Source organism: Mycteria americana, chromosome 2 (assembly GCF_035582795.1).
Source record: "Mycteria americana isolate JAX WOST 10 ecotype Jacksonville Zoo and Gardens chromosome 2, USCA_MyAme_1.0, whole genome shotgun sequence".
In the NCBI taxonomy this organism is placed as follows: Eukaryota; Metazoa; Chordata; class Aves; order Ciconiiformes; family Ciconiidae; genus Mycteria; species Mycteria americana.
Genome location: NC_134366.1, coordinates 35,594,391 through 35,620,589, shown reverse-complemented (window position 1 = coordinate 35,620,589; position 26,199 = coordinate 35,594,391). Strand labels below are relative to the sequence as shown.

Sequence of the window (26,199 nt, the reverse complement as noted above, 5' to 3'; positions counted from 1 at the left end):
GTTATTCCGAACAGAATTTATGCAATAACATGACTCTAGACAGGGCCCATGCACTCCCCACCCCGTTACCATACCAACTCTGACCATTGGGTGACATTGGGTTAGACATTGTAAAAATGAGCTTAGGATAGAAAAGCAGAACCCACCTGATATTACTCAAGACATCAGACTTCATTCCTTGTCACAGTAACAGGTCACAGCTGCAATCCAGGACTTCAGCATGTCCAAGGACACAGCATGGACAGCAACTTCAGCACATTCATTGATGGGCTTCCCCTGGCTTAGTCAAAGATATGCTTTTTCACTACCCAGAATCATGTCACCCAGCATGAAGGTGATGTGCATACCTTAAGGGAGTGATCATTCTCTTCTGTACACTTTTCTGTGCTTGACCTTATTGCAAGTTTGAAAAGTAAAATAAAGTCTTGCTCAAAGTCTGTTTGAACTCAAAGAGCTATTTGACTGTACTTGTCATTGTTGTGAAGTGTCTTTGGCTTCTCTCCTCCTGTCCGTAACTTCTGACAGATCTATGTCTCTGCAGACATCTTGCCTTCTCCTTTCTCCCAAGCCAGAGAGCCCCCATTGCTAAGTATGTGACATAACCTACCATAATCAGTGCTAAATTAAGTAGGGAAGGAAAAACCTTGGGATGCACTTCCTCATGATTAGGAGATAGATACTGTTAAATATGTAAAAAAATGGTAGGAAAGCTATGGGTAGAATCAAGTCTGACAGAAGATCAATGATTTTTCTTTGAGCTGGACAGGCACACACATCCAGCTACCATTTGACAGCAACTTAAGCAGTAGTTGAAAAGGTCTCAGTGGAGATTGCCAATGGATGAGCTCATGAGCTTGGATGTCAGGGTGCAGGCACAGTCACCAGTGGCTCTTGATGGGTCAGTCTGTTGATTTCAGCGTGCTGGGAACTTGGGGGACCATAGCCTGCCTCTGTCAGCATGGCGGGGAGAGAGCTGTGGGACACCCAGACGTCACGTACCTTGCTAAATCACCCGACACTGGCTTTGTCTTCCATGGTTATCTACAACAGCTTGCAACACAATTACTCCTTCTTTTTGATCTAGAGCATGGAGACCTGAATACGTGGAGAGTATTTTTTCCCCTTCAGTGACCCTAATGCAGCTGAGAAAGTATCCAGGAAAAGTCTGCTATCACTTCTCATCAAAATGGTTGTTTTCGTTTCCTAAATAACCTTGTTTGCTGTTGATTTTCCAGTCCCAACATGCTGCCAGAGCACTGATATAGTAGAATTATGCTTTGGGTCTCCACATGACTAGTTATCCTCCTCTACTTGTTCAACAACACACTTATACTAGTCATTATCTCACCAAATAAGGGCTGAACTTATCACAAATCTACCGTTAATATTGTACTTCCCATTCTAGAAATGTCATTTCGCTGCTGAGCCACCCCACCTGCATTTGCAGAATTCTTCTCACAGAGCCAGACATGATGCTCAAAGGGATCCTGTCTTTGTCATCAGTGACAATATCTGACTACACAGAAAGTCATGCCTGATGTAACTCCAACTTTGTAGTTTCGTTTTGTGTGGCCCATTGCGTGCAGGAAACAACACTTCTGGCTCAGGAAGTCTGCATGCATCTGCGCTGCCACTGAAAGCCCTGCTGCCATGCCCAGATATGTGCTTCGTGCTCAGTTCATCTTGCAAAAATGGAGAGGCTCTGATGGTGGGTGTGGTGACAGGTCCGTGGTGTTTTATATGAGTTTTTTAAAGCTGTTGGGTACTTCAAAGACAGAATCATGATCCCTCTCCCCTATTCCCTGCAGTGAAACAGGGCTTGCAGCTTACAAAGTACCAGAGGATGGGAAAGTGGGATGCACTACTATCTAGGATACTTGTTAACATGCCTATAATACACGTAGGCATAAGCAGGATATCCTATGCTCTGCGTAATTTGCAATTTGTGATCCAAATTTTGTACATGCTACCAGTGACTCAGTTCTGGACAAATCTTGTATTAATAAATGTAAAAAAAGCTGCATGATAGATCTGTCAATAACAACACCGGTTCTTGTTTGAGAAAATCAATTAATATATCTGGAAATTCAAGTCTACAAGTGTAGCAGGTATATGAGAGAATGTGAGGTTGAATTTTTACCCCTAAACTCTAATAGAAAAGAAAACTGATAAAACAAGCACATTCCATAGTCTTAGATATATTTTCTAATCTTGACTCTTCAATATGATACAGTTTTACTTTAATGAAATTTCTGAGGTGAGAGAACTGAGAACGTGAGCCATAGATTCCATTTTTATCTAGATCAAAGTCTCAGTGTGTTTTGTGGTAAAAGAATGACCCTTGTAAGAGAAGTGCACAAGGAAGGGTACAAATGGAAGTAAACTAGTAGTAATAGATCATTTCAAGTACCCGGGATTAGTGGCTCAAATGCCGCTGAAGGATATAGCTAAGAGTAGCAAATTCTTGTTACCACAAATGACTGCTTTAAGCAGTAGGTAGCTTTGCTGGTGCACAAGAGATTTATTCCTAAGTAACAAACGAGATCTGATTTAAGAAGTAATTACAGCTGACTCCCTCTGTCACAGTAGCTGCAAGATAGTGAAGATTAGTGTAGTGATCTTAACTGCAGAAAGAGTATCCAAAGGCATAAAACCATGAAACCAAAGGCAAAATATTAAAATGAAATGAACTTTAAAATGAACTTGGTAACTATTTAAATACACCGCAGTAGAATAGTAAAATCAGCAAACATGTTGCATTAGATAATTTATTCCAGTAATAAATAAGTCTACCAAGAATTAACAGCAGCCCCAGTGATGCCAGGAGGAAGCGTCATGAACAGTGGCAGCTGAATTCTGTAGCTGATGTGTGTATCAGAGGGGCTCTGTGGGGAAACGTAAAATTCAAGTGGCCAGAAATAAATCCGAAAGAAGATAAATATTTGGAATCAAAGACCTGCAGGCATCAAGAGACGCGTTAACCTGTCTTGAGAGAATGGATCAAAGGCAGCAGCAGATCTAACCTCTCTGCAGATGTTACTACTTACAAGGATCAGACCACCAGGGCATGAGGTTCTTTTTGCAGATAAGAAAGGCAAGTCACTGTCAGAAATGGGCATGAAAATATTTAGTATTAAAATAAAAAAGCTAATTTAAGTTACAAGTTTCTCTTTCTTTGATACTGTAACAACAGTAGCTAGAATAAAAAAAAAACTGCAGGAGCTCATACTGTTTGCCTCTTGCTCCAAGGAACGGAGAATCTCTGATGAGTATTTTTCTAACCTGTTCTTAGAAACCTGAATGGTAGAGGTTGTACCACATCTTTAGGTGACCTATTTCTGTCCATAGCTATCCTTAGAGTTAGAAGTTTTTCTTATCTGAGCCTAAACCTTTCCTGCTGCAACTGAAGCCAGTTAGGTTTTATCCTGTCCTCAGTGTCATGAAGATCAATGGGATCCCTGCTTATGAGAACCTTCTACATATTGGAAGGTTGTTATCATATCACCTCCACACCTGCCATCAGCCTTTATTTTTTAAAGCAAATATATCCTTTCCCTTTTTCAATCATCCTCTATCTTTTAAACCTCCCTTTTTTTAAAACATCTTTCTGTACTATCCTATTAAACTACACCAAACTAAGACTGCTGAGAGGTGAGTTAAGAAAAACTGTTACTAACACTGTCTTGCATATGACGCATCTATTAAAACGTCCCAGGATGAGTTTTTCTATTTTTGCATCCGCATCATATTGTTGACTCATATTCAATATGTGGTTTACTGTAACATGCAGGTCTCTTTCTACGGTGCTGTTACTATTCTCCATTTTGTATTTATGCATTTGATTTTTTTCTTGCCTCAATATAGTACTTGATACTTGTGTTTATTGAGTTTCATCTTATTGATTACAGACCACTTCTCCCATTTATCAAAGTCATTTTGAATTCTAATCCTTCAGCTCCCTTGCAGCCTCTTCTACTTTGGCATCATGTGCAAATTTTGTAAGTGTGCTCTCTGTTCCATCATCCAAGTCATGAATGAAAATGTTGCATTGTATCAGATCTTGGCTAGACCCCAGCAGAATTCTATATTATATATCCTTTCTGTTTGAAAACACAATATAGTCTTGAAGTCTTGGAGTATTTTCGGCAAGCAACTGTGCACCCACTGTGTAGCAATTTAGCCCAGAACAAAATATTTCTCTAAACTGTCTATGAGAATGTCATGTAAGACAGTGCCCAAAGACTCCCTGAAGTTGTTACACATCAATTCTACTGCCTCTTTCACTGCAGACCAGGTGCTCTGTTAAAGAAGGAAAATACAGCAGTTTAACAAACTTGTTTGCAACAAATCTTTGCTGGCTGTTTCTTTTTCACTGAGCCTCCAGGTGCTTTTAATGTGCCTGTATTAGAGTATTGTTCTTGATGTTGAAATTATGTTGACTGCTGATTCCTCCTTTCTTTCTGAAGATAATATTATATTCTCCTCTATTCACACTCACCCATCTTCCATGAATTCTTGAAGACAGTGATGGCAAGGAGGTGTTATGAATGTGTTAATTTTAGAACCACTCCACAGAAAATTTCTGAGGTAAATATTTAGATAATGAGTGAATGTAGAAATCACAGCTCTGTGCTTAAAATGAATATTTGACTCTTGGTTTAATAAGAGGTAAACTAGGTAAACATTGTTAAAGACAAAATTTACAACACAGAAAAGAATAAAGTAGAATAACTTATCAGAAGGAAAAATGTATGACCAGTTTATTAGTATTCTTTGTAACTTTAACAGACTTTTCCTTCTAAATATTGCCAAAGGTTATCATAAGAAGCTATTTAAATACTTACTAATTTTCTTTACCAAAACTACATTACCATAAAGTACTGGTTGCCAAATTGCTTACTTGAAAGTTGACTGGCAATAAGTCAGTGGGCAAAAGGAGTTAAAAAGGCGAACAAATGTTAGGATACAGGCAGTGAGATCTAGAAATACTGAAATACACACTATTTGCACATGACCGACCCTTTTTATCCCCTTACCCCTCAATTTTCCCGCTCTTGTTCCTCCCCAAATCACCTAAACCTCTCCCTTTTCCTGCCTTTGGTTTCTCCCCTAAACATCCCATAGTACGTCCTGTATGATCCCAAACTGCTTTTCTCCTGCATTCCATGGTGTATCCTACCCCTGGGCAGCAACCCTCCTTGGTCCGAAAGGTGACCCAGAGAGCTGCTCACTTGCAGTGCCTCATCGTGATGGGTTTTTCACCTGGACACTGGGGCTGAGGCTCTGCTGGGACAGCCCGTGGTGGGGCCTGGACAAGGTGTTCATTCCTCGTCTGTCCTTGGTTCAGGTCCCTGCCTGTCGCCCTGCATCCCTGTGCTCCTCTGGGCTGGTAGAGGTGGGTCTTCAGTGGGCTGATGGCTCCTGTGATGGGCCTGGGGTTCCCCTCCTGCCACGGTCTCTCTCTGAGCTCCTTTGTGGGTGTTCAGGTGAACTTTATCACACAGCCTAACACAGAATGACTCTTCCGCCACAGATGGGACTCCAGACATTAAAAAAATTAAAAATACAGTTGGAACCTTTCAAATGTAATTGATTTCTGTTAGTGAAATTTAAACCTCTCTGGAAAGCACCTATTTACTGTTGGTCTTGTAAGCAAAGCTATCCCCATTTGATCTTATGGGTTGTGGAAGGTCCAATGATTACTTGAGTCTGTTCTTTCTTCTGTTTTAAGGAAAAAAATGTCAACAAACTGGTGACTGCCATTTTACCTGGTCGTATTTCTTTTCACTATTTTTTATCTTGGTTTTGAGTTGAATTATGATGGAAATGTGAAAAGTGCTTTCTGTTTTATAAAGAGCTTCATGCAGATTGCTAAGATTCACCTTCAAAGTGTTAAAAGTCACATTCTAAATCATAACAAAAGTCTTCTCTTTTCATCAAGTTTTAGTTATTATGTGAGAGAAAAAAGGAAATTGCTTTTGGATACTCCTTGGAATTATGTGATGCTATAAGAAGCTGTTGCTAAGAAATAGGAGAGTTCAACCTTTTCTGCTTGGCAAAAGAATGTGGCCATGAACAGCTCTCCATCTGACTTAGCAGAGCACCTTAATTTATAGCTGTATGTTTAAATTTTTATTTTACAGCACAGGCACAGTTGCCTGACATCAAAGACAGCTTTCCTAGGCTGCAAATTTATTTTACTTTGCTGTCTCAGTAGCTGCATGTTGCAACAAGCAGCTCACAGAAGTGGACACAACTAATTTGACACCATGTAGCCCATTCACCTTAGTCTTCAGATGAAGAACAACTGAAGAGTTTTAATGTCAAGAGTTGTATCTCCTGTAACGGTAGGTAACAGCTCTGAACTAGCTAGATGCATCAATAGCCTTCTGCTACTCTTTAAGCTGAACAGGAAATCTTATTCATCTCATGTGGTTTCCTGCTGAAATACATATTTGCAATGGCAAATGTATGAGCACTGCAAAATTCAGTTACTAGATAGTGAGAGATATCTTTTGTATTTTGGTATTTTTTTCTACAATGAAACATTGAATTTGCCAAACAACTGACTAAGCTCAACATAAAATATAATATGGAAATAATTTCTCTCTTTACCTACTAGGAAAATAATAATTAAAAGATAATTAAGAGAAAGATATATGAGCTTTCTATTTAAATGTGTATATTTTACATATTAAAAAATTGGAGGTATTCTCACTGGAGTGAAGTCTGCCCTCAAGCTTCACAAGGGCACCTCACAGCTCTGGAGTAAGCACTGCTCTGCTGCCTAGCTGAGGTGACTAAAGAGCATGCATGGAGAGCCAAACTCTTTGGGTGCCATTAAGTCTCCCTCTGGGAACGTATGCATTCAATCACTAGGGACAGGTAAGGGCAGAAAACAGCTGGGCAGCGGCTGCTGTAATCACACAGCGGTGCAGATGCAAGATTTGGCTCCGAGCAGCTAAACTATTTTGTCAGTTTGACAACAAATTATACCATAGGTAGAATTCCCTGGTCCCAATGCCTACGCTGACACTACCTATTTTTCCTCTTTCGAACAGAGAGTGAGAAGGGGAATGACAGGGATAACCAAAGACAAACCTGACACCTTCTGTTTCACACGACCAGCATATGCTTAGTGCAAAGTTCCTGCAGAGTCGCTCTGTAAAGCTGAGATGGCCAGCTACAAACACAACAAAGCAGGAAGCATCTCTAGAAGCAGAAAACTGGCACACTGGAGCTTATGCAAGTTTGATCCCTTCTGCTATCCTGTATCAGAGGACGTATTCCGTAGTTCCAACTCTTATTTTAAAAATATTCTTGTTTTGCCAGAGTTTATAATCTCCCATTGTTAGTAACAGAAAGGCTTCAGAAACATTTAACATTTATGCTTTCTCTCAGTTTGCTTGTTCTGGACAGTATTTCTCTCATAGTCAGAAAAGCCATGATCTTGCAAATCACAGTGATCTATACCAATCTTACTTGTCATTGCAGCACTAGTCATTAGCAACTGCAGTGCTACATTAACAATAGTCTAATTAAAGTCTTCTGGGTTAGGCATTTAGTTTTATGTGCTGATTCACAGCCACATACTTACCTGCGTCGGGTTCATATTCAGCTGTGTGGTTTCACAGCTATCTTTAGCTAACTTGAGAAGGTGCTCTTCCAAAAAGAACGATTCTGGTGTGCGTCACCATTGACTCCCTTGTGGTAGCACCGGTGCTTGTGTGGCCATGCAGTGACTCAGAGAAGCTCACTTAACCCCGCTGGAAAAAACAATCACAAAAGAGGTGTTTTCTCAGCTAGGTCAGCAAGCTGTTTCAGCTGCCTGTGCTGATGAAGCAGCACAGCCCCAACGCAAAGGGAAGGTGAGAAGATGTGGCCCTGCAGAGACTGGAATTGCACCTTTTGGCAGCAGTGGAGATCAGCTACAAAAGGCATGAAACCACTCCTTCACCGTGGGGTTAGCAGAATACCTCTGCACGAATTTTACTTGCTATCATGAGGTCTTTTCTTCCCTCCCTCCTTCATAATAGGCTCAGCCATGCTGTGAGACTGTAGCATAGCTGAAAAGAGATACATGCTGTGTTTGGACCCTTGAGCTGCCTTTGCTGGCAGCATGACCCCCGTGAGTACCTTATGGCTGTTACTTTAGCTCAGGTGTCAAGTCCAAACTCCACATTTATCCATGCCGGTTTTCACTTCAGCTGGTATATAAGCACAAGTTGACCGATGTGCTAGGAGGGGAAACTCAAGTAGGAAGTGTGGACAGGAGAAATTAGTCTGTCCTACTCTTCATAGGCCACATGGGGCAGAGTTAGCTTAAGTTATACATAATGAAGAATTAAGCCCAGAAGGAGGGATGTCTCACAAGGACTCTGCATGTCACATGGTATACCAGCAGCATCAGGACATGTGACGGCCTCATAGGGGTTTTAAAGCATATAATTTGAATTTCATACAATATGTGGATGACCCTACAAATAAGCAATAAGGATGAAACACCGTTACTTCTCAAAACATTTTTGAAAGTTGATCCTCTGTCTACTATGTTGCTGATACAGATATTTGCAAGGAGAAGATAATGCTGCTTTAACTGGTACAACACAGTAATGCTCCCTGGAGAGCTACTAGGGCATGTGAGAATAGCTGGTCCAGTATGCTCTTTGGCCTTGCTCCCAGCCATTTCTCTTATGCCAGAAGCTGAACTGAGTGATCAAGCACTGCTATTCCACTCGTTTTACAAGTCTCAGGGTATTCTGTAATTTGGAGAAACTCCTTGGCTGAACATTTTATATTGTTTAAGAACTATAGGTCTAAAGTCTGTCAGCTTTTTTTTTTATTACAGACATTTTATTATTTGTTTTCAAGAAAAAACGGTTCTTGATCAGCCCAGTACCTCCCAGCCACACACACAAGTTGAGGACCATCATTGCCACATCCTGCTGTTTGGCTTCTGGGGAGAGGATACTTGTGCCATTAGCTGTGCCTGCAGTTTGGGGAGAACTTGTCGAGGTTGCTGTTAGCCCAAGTGTCTGGTCTTCTAGTTCACCAGAAGAAGACCCCAAAATCTGAGGTCTGGGTCTGGGATATGACTCATCAGCAGATACTGAACACTCCAGAAAAGAACCGCCAAAAGTATCACTAGCATGAACAAAGCTGCCCTGCCTTCTGATCTTTTTAGCCTATATTTACTCTTAGTGAAGGAACACAAGACAAGAGTCAGAAGTGAATGAAAGTGAGCTCAGTGGCCAAGAAAGTCTTATTCCCCAGCCCCTTGCTCCCACTCTTCCTCATCCACATGTTCCTGACCCCTCAAGCCCCGCCATCCTTCCTTGTTCCAGCTCTGACAGGACGCAGGCTTTGCTGTAAGTTGATGTAGCCCACTCCAGACTGAAACTGGCTCCCAGAAATACCTCATTAGCTCTGGAGCTGGCACCCTGTGAGCAGCAGGCGTGAGGGGTTAGTGCTGGGGCAGAAAGGAAGGGTGGGAAGGGCAGGGAGCAGTGTGTGCATCAGCCGTGGTGGGGTGTTCATTCAGCTTACTGAAGTTGTGAAACCATCCCTCGAAGCTGAACAGTCTGCCTTGCAAGCAAAGACAGTGAAAATACCTGTCAGTAAGGTCCTGTAAACTGTGGTTAACAGCGTTGCTACAATTACTAATGTAGGCAAAAACTGGAAGATAATGTTATTCAAGTCTTCACTCTCTGCAGATACAGCACTGATAATAGAGTGATACACAGTTGAAACATAATTGGAACACTGAGGAGAGCTTAAGCTATTTATAGTATTTAATAATTAATTTAATAGTAAAAAGTGAAATGATTGTAGTATTAATTTTCCTATTTAATTTAGTTATTACTTCTATTTCTTTATTAATAATGCAATAGCTTACTTTTGTATAGCGCCTTTTTTTTGCATAATTCCCGTTTTGGATCAGAATTTAATCAAGATCTTTCTGCTGTTCATAAAAAATACATACATACCTACATACATACATTCTGAACAATTGCTTAAGAGTCTACACATTGTAATCTATCAGAGCCCTGCAAGACTCATAAAGGGGATCTTATCCCTAAATGCTTATGCCAGGATGTGTGAGACACCTCTAATTTTTGACATACTTACGCTCACAACACTCTGGTAAAATCAGGGAGTTTTATTACCCCGAGTACAGCTGGGATATCAAAGCACAGAGATGTTAAATTCCATATTCAAAAAAAGATATTTAAGTGCCTGGATCCTCCTAGCTGACTTGCCTGAAGTGATAAGAAAAGCCTTTGTGGAATAGGCGCTGAACTTAAACCTGCCCAATCTAAGAGGCAAGAGTAGTAATCCTTACTACTGGACTTTGTTGCCTCATTAAGATTGCAACAAAGAGTTCATTTAAAGCTGGGTTTAGAGTACTTTGTTGACTGTGTAGAAAGATTTGCATGTAAGGGGAGTTTTGGATGTAGGTCACGGGAGGGCAGAAAGGATGTAAAATAGCTGCTGATGCATGTGATGCCTTTTATGACTAAGGAAAATGAAAGCTGTAAAATTTTGAAAACAATAATATCCATGACATCAAAACCAAGCTTAAATTAAGGAATACTGGGTTATGCTGAAGCCCTGAGGGACTGAAGTCAGAAGAGTGGAGGCATTCCTCTGGGGAAAAAAAAAAAAGAGAGAGTCCATGGATAAACTTAGCATTGCTTTAGAACACGTTGTTGTTACTCAGAAAGCCAGGGTGGTGACAACCTGTGCACCTATTTGGAATGTATAGCATGTAACAAAAAAAAAAAAAAAGAATCAGTTTTAAAGTTAAGTCTAAACTGTGAAAAAATAGGATGCTGTTGTGTTTGTGTTATGGGCTTGCTTTGCTATATTAATGTTAAAATATTTCTCAGCGTCTCAGATCATTTATGAATATAATCATGGCTCTAAATTTTGTAACTATTTTATATGAAATCAATTTGGTGGACATATTTAGAGGGGGTTTGCATGCATTTTTTATGGCTAAGAAAGGAAATTTAAAATGGAAGCGCATAAAGCATGGAACAAATATTTTCCAAAGGAATTTTCCCTGACATGAAAGGAATTCTTGATGGGACTTATAATTTCCTATGCTGGCTGTAGGAGACCAGCCTAAAGGAACAAAGAAATTGAATTTCTAACAGGTGACATACAAAAAATATAGTAGATAGAATATGCTTTATTTTGACATGCTTTGTTCTGGGAGTTTTAAGTATCACTGGTAACAGAATAGGACTTTGGAGCTGTGCATGATCTTCCCCAGGCCTATATGTGGTGTGCAGATACATGCATGGATGCGTCGACATCGCCTCTTGAGAATGGTCGTAAGGTTGACCTCAGGGTGCACGCTCAGGATGCTCGGAAGTGCTGTCCATTGGTAGCCCACAGAAATCATCAGGCTTTGCATGAACCAGCCTCAGGCACAGCAAGGTAGAAAGACATGAAGAACATCACACTTATGGCCTGTTGGAGGAAGCCACTTTCAGACTGGTATATAGGTGGTTGCCCAGTGGATCTTCAAAATCATGTAATTCTTTGTTACTATTTTTATCTAAGCTTTACAGTTATTAAAGCTGGACAAAATAGACAACACACACTAGTCTTGCTTTACAGAATATAGTTTTAGAGCAATAAATCTGTTTATATTTTCATAATGTAATAATTGGCTTTTTATTTTGTTTTAATTTTTATTAATAAAATTATATTAATAAAACTGGTTAAATGCAGAGTATATAGAAAATCAGTATTTAAGTGTTGTTATTTTACCAATCCTACGGGTAATGTATTTTCTATTCAAAATATTTTGTTTTTATTTGGTGCTATAATAATAAATTATTCTTTTCAGGATGTTCAGAGTATTTGATTTAATAAATGAAAACTAGATTTAAATGCCAGAATTTAAGACAGATAGTATTAGGTAGCCTAGAAACAACAAAAAATATTAAATAAACTTGTCAGAAAGCAGCAATATATTAAAAAAAGAAAAACATGTGCTGAACATATGCAGTGTTTTTTTTGTTCTTATACTTGTCCAGGTTAATACTGTTCCAGTGATTTTACAAAGACAATCTGTTTTCAACTGTATTTCATCTTTCTTCCTTCTCATCGGTATTATTCCTGGCAATACTCACACAAGTAAACACTGACACATTTGAAAAAAACAGAGGATGAATTTTTCCAGGGTGTATTTCCATAAGCCTCTGGGCTTTTCTAACATCTCCCTGACAAGGAGGAGGTCTTGCTCCTCCTGTACTCAGAGGGCCTCCTTGCAAGTCTCTCTTCTATAAGCACTGTTGGCGACCGCACAGTCCTTTCTCCTTCTCTTCTTGCTCTAATACTCGTCAGTCCCCTCCCCGAGCCAACTGAACTCACTATTCAAGCAGAATATGCTCTTTTCTTTTCTTTTTTCTGAACTTGTGTGCTGGGTCACTGAGCTGAACAGGTCACAGAGAGGTCCCCCGGTGCTACCTATGTGGTGGGAGCAGGTAGGTGCTGGGGAACACAGAGGAGGGGAAAGACAAGGAGTGGTTTTCCTTTTCAGTGGCAAGGAGTGGTTTCATCAGCTCACCCTGTTTAATGTCACTTCACCCTCCAAGTAGGTTTAGTGAAAAAACAAAGGGCTTTTTTTTGCTAAGTCAATTAGGGTGAAGACAGAGGTAGGGGAGCTGCTGGTGGGACTGTACCCCAGGTGACTCCCAGCATAATACTGACCATGATTAGACAAGCATGAATGTATTGTGTTGATATGATATTTAATATGGTACTGAATTGACCAATAAGAAGTTTCAGAAGTTGTTTGATAAGCTTTGTCCTTAAATGATTTAGCTGGAGATACTGTAATGAAGACTTTTTACAACAAGCAATGTCCTTTTTATTATATATATATATATTTATTTTTAATGACGCTTTCACACATTTCCCAACACAGGTGATTTTTAGTTCTCTGAGATTCTGTCAATGTACACACTAGCAGCATCAGCTCTTCACAGAAGCCTAACAAGGTTTTGAGGATGTCCTGGTTTCGGCTGGGATAGAGTTAATTTTCTTCCTAGTAGCTGGTATAGTGCTGTGTTGTGGATTTAGGATGAGAATAATGTTGATAACACACTGATGTTTTAGTTGTTGCTAAGTGGTGTTTACACTGGTCAAGGGCTTTTCAGCTTCCCATGCTCTGCCAGGTGCACAAGAAGCTGGGAGGGGGCACAGCCAAACTGGCCAAAGGGCTCTTCCATACCATATGGCGTCATGCTCATATATAAACTGGGGGGAGTTGGCTGGGGGGCAGGGACCGCTGCTCAGGGACTGGCTGGGTGTCGGTCGGCGGGTGATGAGCGGTTGTATCACTGGTTTTTTTTTCCTGGGTTTTGTTCCTCTCTCGCTCTCTTGTTGTTTTCCTTCTCATTACAATTTATTGTTATTATTTTTTGGTTCCAATTATTAAACTGTTCTTATCTCAACCCACTAGTTTTCTTACTTTTGCTCTTCCGATTCTCTCCCCCATCGCACGGGGGGGAGGGTGAGTGAGCAGCTGGGTGGTTCTTAATTGCCGACTGGGGCTAAACCACAACAGAGGACTAAGCAGTGTCTTCTTCCAGCAGTCTCAGTACCTACTGAGGGTACGGTTCAAAGCACAGTGAGCACCTACCGGGCTGTATCTCTAGTCTCTGGATATTACTGAAGTAATTACATAGCTGGTGTTCAGAGCAACTGGGAAAGTGAAATTACAAGAAAGCAGAGCTATTTTTCAGTTTCTCGAGCTTCTATTCCACATAGACTGACATGGCTTGTTCCTTCCATCAAGTGTGCTAGAAACTGCAGCTCCTACATCTCCCGAACTAGCCTCTCATCGTCGCTCAGGATGAAGGCCTGTGTAACTGCAGGCAGTGATAAAGGTCAGGCATATGTCAGTGAAGGCGTGAAAACAAGTTAAAGCAGAGCCAAAGGCTTCCTAGAGGGGTGGTCAATGCCCCGTGCCTGTCAGTGTTTAAGAAGCATTTGGACAATGCCCTTAATAAGATGCTTTAACTTCTGGTCAGCCCTGAAGTGATCAGGCAGTTGGGCTAGATGATTGTTGTAGGTCCCTTCCAACTGAACAAAGAAATAGGAAATAAATAAAACAAAGCATTAGTTTAGAGTGGCTGATCATCCAAGGCACGTCGGGCCCGCTGGGGACACTCTTGCACAACGGGCTGCATGAAGGGGACCTGCGCAGGTCAGCCCGCTGGCCCCTTCCAGCTAGCTCCTCTGCCGACTTCAGAGAAGGCGCTAAAAAGGGCTGGGTTTATAGATTGACAACTTTTTCAGATCCAAAAAGATTAATTTCGCACTATTGAAGTACTGTTAAAAAATAGGCAGTTTTCTCTTTTAAAGGAAAGTAACAAGTAACAGTTATTTAAAAGGATATTAAAGCTATCAAGAAGTGCGAGTTTCAAGAGACTGTAAGCAATGTCACTTGTGGCTGTCAGACACCTTAAATATGTGTGATTAGGCTTGAAGGGGAAGAGTAACAAGTGTGGCTTTTTAACTTGAAAAGGGCAATGACTTTTCTTTTCAGCACTGAAAACATGGAATCCAGTACTTTGGCATTTAACAAGAGTTATTTTTCTATGTGCCTGGTTGAAAGGAAGAGTGAATGAAGAAGGAATGACGAGCTTAGAACCCAGATCCTTCTGTTAGCTTACTGAGGTAGAAAAAAGAAGAACAATTATTATAAAGAAGAGATAAGTTGCAAGTATGTCAGATTGCAAACAACACAAAAGATGATTTTCTAATGACAGATAGCAAAGCCAACTTACCAATGTTTTCTGGAAATACTATGTTTTGATTTTATGAGGCAGATGCTTCCAGAGAATATCATAAACACTTTCAGCTATTTCTTCAGTGGCTATAAAACCAACATCTAATCATAGACAGATTGACCTAACCATGTTAAAAAAAACACGAGCCCCAACTCCTTGAGCTGCATTCAGTTTCAGATTGCACTATTTGCATAAGGCAAATATGAAGACTTTTTACTTAATTTAAAGTAATTCTTAATGTTTTAATTTTGTTAGTGCTTCTCTGCTTTACTCAAGCTAGGACATACTCTCCAAAGTAGCCTAGGCTTAGACTAGTCCCAAGTTCTGATCACAGCCCAGATATTGGGATAGGCTCTGGTTTGCCGCATAAGTAAAAATCTGTTCAGAGTCAGTAGGAGCGTACAGCTTTCTTGTGGATTCCTCTTGTAACCTGTCTGTACCAGTCAGCCAAAATGCAAAGCAGCAACAGAAGTCATAGTCATTTGGAGTAATGGTAGGCTTGAGTGAGGATATGGAGGTGGCAGAAGCTGAAGGACAAGGACATGATCAGGAGAGAAGGAGGCACAGAACGGCTGTGGTGACAAGGCCCTGGGAAACTCCCGCTGATGCAAACTCACCAGAGGACTCTTAGTAACCACATTCTGCCCTTGGGCTCTCCAGCTTTCCCTCAGCAAGATGGTCTATCTAGCCTTTCCTTAGCCACAGCTCTGTATTTGTTACCACTGTAAGGAAAGGAAACCTAAACTTACCACTTTAAGTACCCACAACCAGGACAGACACCCCCTTGAGAGGATGTGCCCTAACATTTCCATCTATTTCAGAGTGAAAAGAGGTATCTCCTGCAGGAACTTCCAGGCAGATGAGGAAAAGAGAGTGAAGACAGGTAAACAATGGTTTGTTCTCCTTTAACCATGTGGGAGCATAGACATATCAGAAACTGTTTGGAATTTCCATGGTCACAAGCACCACATAGCCACAGATGAAAATAAGTTATTCCTTTCCAACCAAATTTTTCAACAACATTGTCTCAGCTGGAAAAGAAGCTAATAAGCTAATGGCGAGACAGGAATTATTTGGTCTACATAAATATATCATTTTAGCATGAGTGCATTCTGGAAAACTGTATGTCACAAACATGATATATATGTGAAAGATGATGGATAGTGCTACTGCAAACATTTGTTGCCTCTGCAGAAACCATCTTGTCATTTTCTATATTTTTCATGTGTGTCAGCAGCATAAACATTGCAAGAGTTTTGTTCTAAAATTATTAGAATTATTGTTATTAAGCATCTTAGTTTGCATGCTGTCTTAAGCTTGACAGTTCACCACAGGCACCTCTGCATAAACTTCACTAGGTCTTACCTAAATTTTTGCTATTTTTATGCCTCTATGCAAAATAAATTTTCCATTTATTCCGGTAAGAGAAAGATTGTTTTTTCTTTTTAAGGGGTGGAACAGTTGCCATCACTGTTTTCATCCAAGTAGAGCAAACTTGGCTAATAAAAATATAAACATTATGTTTTCTGTCAGCCTCGGGTCTGTACCTATCTTTACACAGCACAACTGTATATAAAGCCAATAGGTTTAAGTACTTGGGCCTTTTATTGCTAGTATTTACCATGTGATAAATATTTGAGATAAGATCCTGACTAGCATGTGAAAAGATTGATACACAAAGAGCTTGACTGTATAGCTGTGATTGATTGATGTAACTTACAAAAGCTATTCAAACATACTTTAAAAATTTTAGTAGCAATGGGATTAAATTCTCTAGGAAGTTTGTAAGGAAATGAAAGATTTTTTTGTCTTAAAGTTGCTGCATAAGTGTTATCTGTTGTTTGACATCAAATCTGTGAGATACTTCATAAATTTCTAATGTCTTCCTCAAAGAGTTACAATCTTCTAGTAGGTTGGATCAAGGTTTCGACATCTGACTATAAATTTGGGACAGGCGGTCACCAAAACTCATGTGCGTATCCTTTCCTTTGCTGAAAAATAGTCTACTCAATTTGCTATTATGCTCTTTTGCTGACAAACAGAATCACATTTGGAAGATAATTTACTTCAAAATAGAAACATTGATCCATTACCTAAAATAGACCACATTTTTAGATTCAGTCCTCCTCCCCATTTTAATTTTAGAGTTTATTATTGGTGCTAGTGGTTTTAAATAGGTTGGTTTTGTGGCAGAATCCCACATACATGTGACTTCTGGCAAAAATAGCTCTTGGCAAAAAATTGCAAAAATGGAGACCAGACTAAAGCTAGGGTGAAAATATCTTCTGTGTACAGACACTAAGTGCAGAGAGTGAGTCAGTCTGGAGAGGGAAATTTAGGGAGAAAAGAAGGCAGTTCTGCAAAAAGATGACATTGTAGTCTCTAGGAATCATTTTCTAGTGCATCTGTGGCAGTGACTCATTAGAAGAGAATGAGCAGTAACCATCACTTATGGCTTCTGGACTTTCCTCCTAACCTTGGCTCTAGAAATAGATTGTACTTGCTCTAACATGTACCCACCAGCAGCCATCCCACCTACTGAAGACAGACACAGCAGATCACTATTCCAGCACAAATACCAAGAAGGATATGTCATACCCATCTTAGCCAAAATCCCCCAATTGTCTTAAAAGCATTTACATTCTTTCATTGTGTGGTTCTCTACGTTTGAATTGCTATTCTAGTGAGGGAGCTACAAGTATGTGCAGTTATTATGCTGTATCTGTGGTGAGGACATGAGTACTTTTTAACCATTTATTTTCTCAAATTTTGGTGACTGGCCTTTTCAGAAACTGCATTAAGTAAACTAACCAGTTCTGGGTCAGAATTAGCGTAGTGAGATCATGCAGCAGTTCAGCTACGCGTGCAGAAGGACTAGTAATAGTGGGATGTTAGTATACAGATATTAAATTCAGCACTTCAGATTGTAGGAAGCAAAAAAGCTATTGGTTTCTTCATTGAATCTCATACTCTTTCCTTTTTCTGCAACCTACCAGTCATTATCAAGCTCTGAAGGCAAATGAAGGAGCCAGCTTCCTTCAGGCTCTAGCAGAGGAGAATGACAGCTCTTTCCAACAACTGTCCCTCATAGTCTTAGAGGTCATGTTACTGATTAACAGCCCATATGTATTAGCTTCAGTTGAGTCCTCTGAATGATTCTGGGTCTTTAGTGTGCATCTTAGACTTTAACTTTACTGTAATTGCCTAATTTAATGTTATTAAAGCATTTGCCTCCAATATCCATGTAAATATCATCATCTTGCTGAAAAATAGTCAGCTGATGTCAAGGTGACTTGTGAACCCCTGACTCTGCAGGGCAGCAGAAAAGGGTGGGAGAATGGATTAAGGCTGGGGAAACCATAAAAAGGCCTTGAAAAGATGAAGAAGGAGATATGAAATGGATATGATAAAAATCTGTTACTTTGTTTTTTCCAGAAAATTCACAAGGTGGGTGGGAGACAGGACCAGGACAGTGGTAGACATGTCTGAGCACTGACACTTTCCTTAGCAGCCCGTGAGGTGAACTGTGCGAAGAAACAGGGTGTTGGCCGACGCTACCCATTTTACGTGATCTGTCATTCCTACAGAGGAAGGAGCAGTGGGGGAGGAGATGAGGTTTACTGAAAGTATGTGTTACCTCTGCTTTTCAGAAACCAAGTTGCAGTACGGAAGTCATACAGGTCCCTGGAAGATCTATGTCTCCACCTATGGCTAGACAGGTGATAAGTACTTACGTTAACTGTATAGCTGTCTGGTCTTTAACACTGTTACTCTCTTTATGCACTAGGGAAAACACAGCTATAGATTTGTACAGACTAATTCAACAGCTCTAGAGGGCGGTTATTGTACCCCAGGAAATTCTACACCACTAAGAGCATCCTGATCCATTTCAGGAGGTGCTTAAGCACAGATCAGGAACTGGGCACCAGACTCCTTTTAGCAACCGAGGCTACTGTGAAACAGGGCTTTTTGCTTGCTTGTTTGTTCAGAAACTGCTTTTCCAAAGGTAAGTGAGAGATTTTCTACCCTAAAGTACATGGGATCTGATCCAAACCCCAGCCAGGTTACAGAGCTTACAGTGAAATGCGGTGTTTTTTTCTCTTCAGTTTCATCCCAGCACAGTGATGAGCACCACCGGTTCCCATTACATCAGTACAACCACAATGGCAGTTGAGACCACTCAGCTGAGAATTGTCCCCCTTGAAGGAGATAAATCGTAAGTTGTAACATAGTGTTCATATAATCTTTAATACTTAGTAAAACTGCAAATATGGCCTTTTGAAATAATATTAATGCCTTCTTTCCTGAAATGGCTGTAGTCCTAGAGGCAGTATTTGACAGTCTAGTAGTAAAAAGTCTTATTAGTATGCCTGTAAAAGAAGGGTATACAGAAAGAGTTTAATGCACTTTGCCACAGGAAAATTTACTAGCTGTGTACCCTTCATGAGTCACATATGTTAAATATAGTATTTACGATGAGGTTAAGAACCAAGATATATTAATATGTAAATGAACATTACTTATGCTGTCTGTTTGCAATTAATCTCTAGCATAAATCTGGAATGAGATCCATGGAAATTTCAACACAGAAACCTGAAATACAAGATTAATAACTTGAAATTGTGTACTGCTATTGAATTGTAGGTAGAAATTTTGTATCTTTAAATATAATTAATTTAATTCAAATTCTGCATACATAAATGATGAATGTGCTGCAGGACAGTATTAACAAAAAATAAATGGATTAACAGATCTTGGCAAACAACATTAGTCTTGCTGTAACAACCTTAGATACAGAGGGATTCTAAATAAGGGCTCAAGTTTGGATTTTCCTTTCAGAAGGAATCATCACACTCTATTACTTTTTACTTTTTTTTTTAATACTTGAAAAAAATGAAATCTCTGCTTTAAAGCATATCTAATTCATTTCCATCCTTGGCTACCTTTTATTACTTGCATTCTGAATAATGAAAGCACTGGCTAGTGAAAGCACTTGTGAGAAGCAAGAAGAGGAATTGTGTCTCACACCAGTTGTCCATATTTCCCTGATTTAAAAACCCTAAGAGACCAGAAACCACATTACAGCCGATATGAGTATTTTAAAATGTTATTGTGTGAAATTTTTTCAGTGCTGAAAGAACAGGTGATTTTTGTTCCATATGCTGTTATTTCCATCGAAATAAACCTATAGAAACAGACACAACCAACCGATTAATAGGTACGGGGCCAGAGGCAGTGCTATAGAAGGATATTTTGACATCCAGGGCAGGATGTCAGTTTGCCACACCCAACCTTTCTTCACAGCATAAAGAGGGAAGAGAAGATGCTTCTCTCTTTTATTACAATGTTGCTGTGATAAATGGCTATTTAGAAGCATCTGGGTTTCACGTGCTCAATATGTTTGTTCCAGTTTGGTGCTGTTTCGAAAGAGGCATTGGTGAAGGGGGACTCCTCTTCTACTGTTATGCATATTGTCTTGGATGGAAGTGACCGTTGTGATGATCCTAAATAATACAGTCCTCAGGTTTCCTCAAATATTTCTCTGAAACTTACTTTCTCGGCAGGTATTGATATTGATTGGGAAGACTGAAGTGAAGCCTTCAGACTCCCTTTGGCAGGTTGCTCATAACCTCACTCAAATGGAAGGGTCAAAGAGTGACATGAGAATGAAATGGTAGGTAGAAGAGGCCTGAGAAAGCATTTCTTAGGAAAAACCATGAGTTGGGAAAGAGTGGCCTCTGCACCTTTGCTAATTTACAACTGCATGAAATTAAGTCCCAGAGAGAAGATTAATTTGGGCTGTATGCAGTGTGCAGCCTTTAGGCCGGCCATACTAGCAAAGAAATTCACCTTAAAAAACCTAAAAAAACCTAAACACCTTAAAAAACCTAAATTCACCTAAAAAAGCCTTCACTGATTCCCAAAACCTAATCAAACTTTTTAGAAATGGCTCTCAAAAAATTGGCTCAGAATTGGACATATCTGCCTTTTTATCTCTAAAAGCGTATATCAACTTAATTTGAATTTCCCCTGGATGCATTTTTGTAGGCCTTGTTTTTTTCTATTTAGTTTATATCTTGCCATTTTAAACACTATTACATTTGAAACTGGGTGGGCTGGCTGAAAACATGTTCTTGGCTGGCTTTATTTTTCTTTGTCTGAGACAAAACGTTATTTTACAACATGTTGTAGATAGGTCCATACTGAGAAAGTCTGCTGATGTTTTGTTTTCTAAAGTTTAATATAGGAGTAATTTTTGATTGCTATTTCATATAATTCAAGCTTCATGCCTGGCAAGCTGACAGATGAAAATTACAAGCTCACCAATTCATTAGAGGGAGATACTAGTAATCCTGCTTTCCTGATGTGTATCTGCCCCTTCCTGGCAAGTATTGTCCTGTGATGGAGAAGAATGCATGCAACTGTTAGCATATGGTATCACGAAGAACTGTGACTTGATAAATATTTTTCATCAATATCTGATAATTATTAAATATAGAAACATAGTAAAATAGGGCTAGAAGGGAGTTCCAGGGTGATCTTACCTGTCTCAGCACCTGAGGAGCCAAACTGTCACTACATAGCTGTTTGCATGAGCTGCTTCAGGGCCACCGGTTGTCAGAGAGAGATGACCAGAGAAGATTTTATCTATAAATGCCAGGGGTGTTTCTTGTTGCTGGTTTTGGAGGAGGAGCTTCTCAAAGGACAGCTGGGAGGTAAGTGACTATACAGGCTGGAAGGAAATTGAGCAAGTAGATCTGAAGATAAAGGGAGGACAAGGACATTTGCAGACTGTGGTCAGTCTGGGAATGTCTGGGGGTAGGATCATGAAACTGGAGTGGTGGCAAAGCATCAAAACAATAGAAGTGAGAAGGATGGAAATACATGAGAATGGTGAATCAGCACATACCAGGAATCCAGAAAGGGTCAAACGTGGCCTTTTTTTTAGGCTACATTTTCAAACTGACATAACCTCCACACTATTTGGGGTGAAAGAGCTTCATCAAAACTTTTGAACTTTAGAGACTAACATAATGCCACCTACTCATTTAAATGTTGTTATGTTAAGCATAAAGGGGAAAGAATAATCTAATTCCCGCATACAACGGCATTGGCAATATTTTTAAAATGCTGCTGATAAATAAAGGTAGTGCTTATTCTCGGATCTGCATTAGGAATCCATAGGATCAAGAAGTCTGAGATAAAAGTCCCTACAGTAACAGATGGCAACTATAAGTCAGCATGTGAGGCAACTGTCTAATGGGCTGTGTATCTATGGAGAGGATAAAGTGCAGGAATAATGTTTTAATTGTCTTTGGTAGGCAGTGCAGTGCATTGGTACACAACAAGTTTTACTTCTTGTTGTGACATTTGTTAAAACAAAACTATTTCCACTGGAGGCTGTGGTCTATATTTTATTCCCGTGAGAGGGTGAAACTCCAGCATCAGCCTAGTAGATGGCAGATAATAACTGTACATAAAGCAGAAGGATGAAGTTCAAGTTACCATGTCAACAAGCTGGTATCTATGTGGAAATGTAATGGGCTGTTGACAAAATGTCATCTTCTGGCTTAGTGCCCACCAAGGTTCCTCACAGAGGACAAGAGGATTACTTCAGTTGCATGCTGCTGTAAGAGAACAGCTGCTGTAAGGAAGAAATTACTGTACTGCATAATTTCAGAGTAAAAAGATATTTACAGGGAGAGTGCTGGAGAAGAATGACATCAAAATGCAGAAGAAAAGCAAACCAATTTTAGAAGTTTTCTAGCAAAGACTAGTCTTCATGCTTGTGTTGTACCTTGTTGAAAGGTAAAGATACAATTTTTTTTCTATGAAACTTTTCACTCCTTACAGTCCCAGGAGAAAGTGGCATTTTGAAACAATTGAGAGAATTCTCCAAAGTCTGTTGCTCTGTCTGTGTTTCACAGGCAGGAGAGCCAGTATTTGTGGATAACCAGATGCTCAGAATGGGAAGTCCTTCCTGTGGTTTTGTTTGCAAAACACAGATATAAACTGTAACTGCCCAAGTTTATGTGTGCACATGTGTACACTGAAAGCTTGTAAACCTGGCCTGTACTGTACTTTGGCAACACGTGTTGTTTTTCTCAGATGCATAACTATACGATACTAAAATATTAAAAAAAAAAAAGTGGGACCTACTGTAGGCAGCACTGACAGCTTGCAAATAGCGTTTTTTCAGAAAAAATGGAAGTACAAAGAAGTGCTTAGAGAGAAAACTTGCAACTGCTAAGAAGAAGAATGGTTATATTCTAAACATAGGTCTTAATATGTCAAGGAAGAGTCAGATTGATTTGTAGATATTTCAGAGTAAAAGCCAACAGGAATTAACAGGAGATTTTATATTTTAAAAAAAGAGGGGGAAAAAAGGAGTTAAATATGTTACTTATTAGGAAGCCACTGGTTCCAGAAGCAGAGAAGGTGTCACAAGAGCAGAATAACTACAACGACAAATAGAAGTATGCACCTCTTCACCTTATACAAAATATTGCAATACCACCGAGCAATGAGGTGCATATTTTCCTGTCATGTTTCACCTGTCCCAGAACAAATATTTTCCTGATAGTCTGAATATGTACCAGACTTAACCAATATTCAGGAATCAAGAAAAAGAAAAAAAAATTTCACAGATTCATTTTTATTTTTGAAGGGCTTAGTCCTGTGTTTCTCTGTGAGATAAATGGCTATACTGAGTCCAATACATTGTCATATTGACTTGTACAGTTATGTTTACCCCTTCAAGTCAGCACCAACATCCTCTGCAGCTTTTAATACACAATTATTTTTGTTTTCTGGGGCAGCTGACTCAAAAAGAATGTTTTTTGGGATAAGCCTATGTAACATACAAGGTTATGCCATCACTTGCTCAGAATTATGTATGATAATATGCATCTAAGTAAAGCTGAGTCAACAGCTTAGAAAAAGAAACATTATTCATGAATATACATATTAAATCAAGTGTCTATCTGAGGGAATAAAGTGAGATTCTTTGTGCTCTCTCTTCTATGTAGATTGCCTTTACAAGGGAAAAAAATTATATCTGTGCCTTCTCTTTGAACTCAGTAAATGCCCTCTGGGTCAGTTATCAAAGAGGAAGGGGACTTCTTTACAGTCATCTTACTAAAGGAATTACAGAGCTCTTCGAGGAGGTGACATGCTTTTGGGTACTGTAATGCCCACATCAATAATATTAAATAGCATTTGCTATTAAAGGGAATGCTGTTGTGAATGAATTTCTGGTCTAAAACTCAGATTCCATCTAATCTTTTAGTTGGTTTCTTTCCTTTGAGACAGTCTTGAATAGAAGCATTAGGTTTGCTCAAGCTGTATAGCATTTCTTTAATGCCAGCAACTACAAAAGGTTTTTGCTCAAGACCTTAGAAAAGGATCTGGAATTTCAGGTATTCTTTTGGAACTTTTTCAAATCTGTTGTTCTTTAGTCCTATGAAGTGTTCTCTTTTTTCTCTACAAAAATAAAAAACCTTTTCTGCAGTCCAGTTTTACACCTTCTCTTTAAAATCACTAATAACCTGTAACTAAATGCCTGTCATGTCCTAGCCCTAGTTGACAAGAATGTTTTATGCATGGATGTGTGCACTGTCACGCACAGAGAATCACAGAGGAGGAATGCTGGAACAGATGTAAAGTGATCATCTGGTCTGTCTTCCATCTACGTGCTGATTGATATATACAATATGTGTGTTTTCATATACACTGTATTTGTGTATATTATCCACATACAAGAAGATGTATTTTTTTTCAGATTTGCTATTTTTCTGCTCACTTTTTTGTAGCGGCCTTTTTTCAGAGTTAGTGTTTTCCTTGTATGTAAATAGTCAGCCATTTGACACCTAATTAGTAAACTGGTTATATTCTGCTCAAAGTTCTTTTTCTTCAGGAATCTTATCTGCTGGAATATAAGTTGTCTGGCAGGTATGAGGTAAAAAAACAGCTAAGTACTCAAGAAACCTGTCAGTTAAAGAAGAGAAAACGTCAGCTCTTGAGCATTTCCCCCTTACCTTGTGTTTCTCTTTATAACTACAATCGCTGTTATGAGACTGCCTAAAGCAATTTCATTGCTGTGTGTTGTTGAAGAATAAAACTTCTGATAAGGCATAGTGTGGGTTTGTTTTCTGATTAGGTATTGAAAGGAATCCCATTGTGCATTCTTGGCTCTGCATAGTTTATTCTTGTAAGTCACTGAAAAGCAGGAGACACTTCAGCTCTCCCAATTGATCACCACAATGAAACTGTGAGATGCAAAGTGATCTGAATTACACTTTTCATTTTAAAACTGATTGTACATTGCTGAACACACATGCTAACACACACTCACTGTCCTGTTTTTAGGACTCTACCAAGTCATTCCAATATTGAGATTTTTGCAAGTACTTACTAAATCCACTTACAGGAAAATTGTTTGGGGAAAGAATCCCCAAAAATGGAATAGATTCCAAAGTCCATCTTCAGAGAGAATTATATTAATTAATATTTAAAACAAAAGTTTTTACACTGGGATCTACAGAGTGTTGCTAACAATCCTTGGAGAGGAGGCTTGTCCAGTATAAAACCGGTAAAACCACATTATCCTTTCTGTAAAACTCTGCCCATGTGTGTAGTTGCTATTGTCACACGAAAGTTATATGACCATGACTGAGGGATGTAAACTATACAAGCAAAGGTAAATGGCAGGTAAAGCGTCTCTATGCAGTTCTCAGTGGGAGGAAAGGAGGACTCAAAGACCAAGGACTCTGCTGCCAAAAGATTTAAAAGTCCTATTTCAGGATAAAACTTCAAAAATCCATAAAAACTGGACTGTCTTGCAAAATCTCCTTAAGCAAACTATTTTCCCATTGCAGGCAAAGAATAACAGATATGAAGCGTGGAGTGTATAGTGAACTGAGAAAAACAGAACATTCCCTGAGGGGAATTTCACCCATAAATCACCAGCACACCAGCACATATATCTGCCTTGTCTCCAGCTTAACAGGGTGGATACCCATACCCATATACTTTTTTTCCCCCCTCTGAAAATACTTATTTACTTGAAATATGTTCCACTAAGTACCGGGAGCAGAGGGTTGCCCCTCGGGGCGGATCGAGGCACTCTCCATGGTCCTGCAGAGAAAGCTCCTGCCACGCTAATGACTGGGTCAGGATTCCGGGAAAAGACCATTGCCCTGACTTTTAAGTAAATGATAGCAGAAAGTGAGAGGCTTGCACGCAAAGAGTCTTCAACACTATTGCTACTTTCCTAGTTAGTAAGCAGAACTAGTAATTTAGGGGAGCATATGGCTCATTTCTTATCAGTTGTACATTGGCTCTGTTGTAAACAGGTTCTCCCCCCGCAAAAAAAATGCTTCATGAG

The 26,199-nt window shown here is 39.6% G+C and overlaps 1 protein-coding gene across 2 annotated transcripts in view; it reads right to left on the bottom strand.

Moving 5' to 3' along the window:
* The window catches only part of SP4 (Sp4 transcription factor), a 52,682-nt gene extending 31,171 nt beyond the window's left edge, over nucleotides 1-21,511 (bottom strand). For both annotated transcript variants that reach the window (XM_075492968.1, XM_075492969.1), the window contains exons 1-2: nucleotides 21,359-21,511; nucleotides 7,598-7,766 (exon numbers count right to left, since the gene is read on the bottom strand). The gene's annotated coding sequence lies outside the window, so the exon portion shown is untranslated. The remainder of the gene's footprint in view (nucleotides 1-7,597; nucleotides 7,767-21,358) is intronic.
* Nucleotides 21,512-26,199: the final 4,688 nt, after the last annotated feature.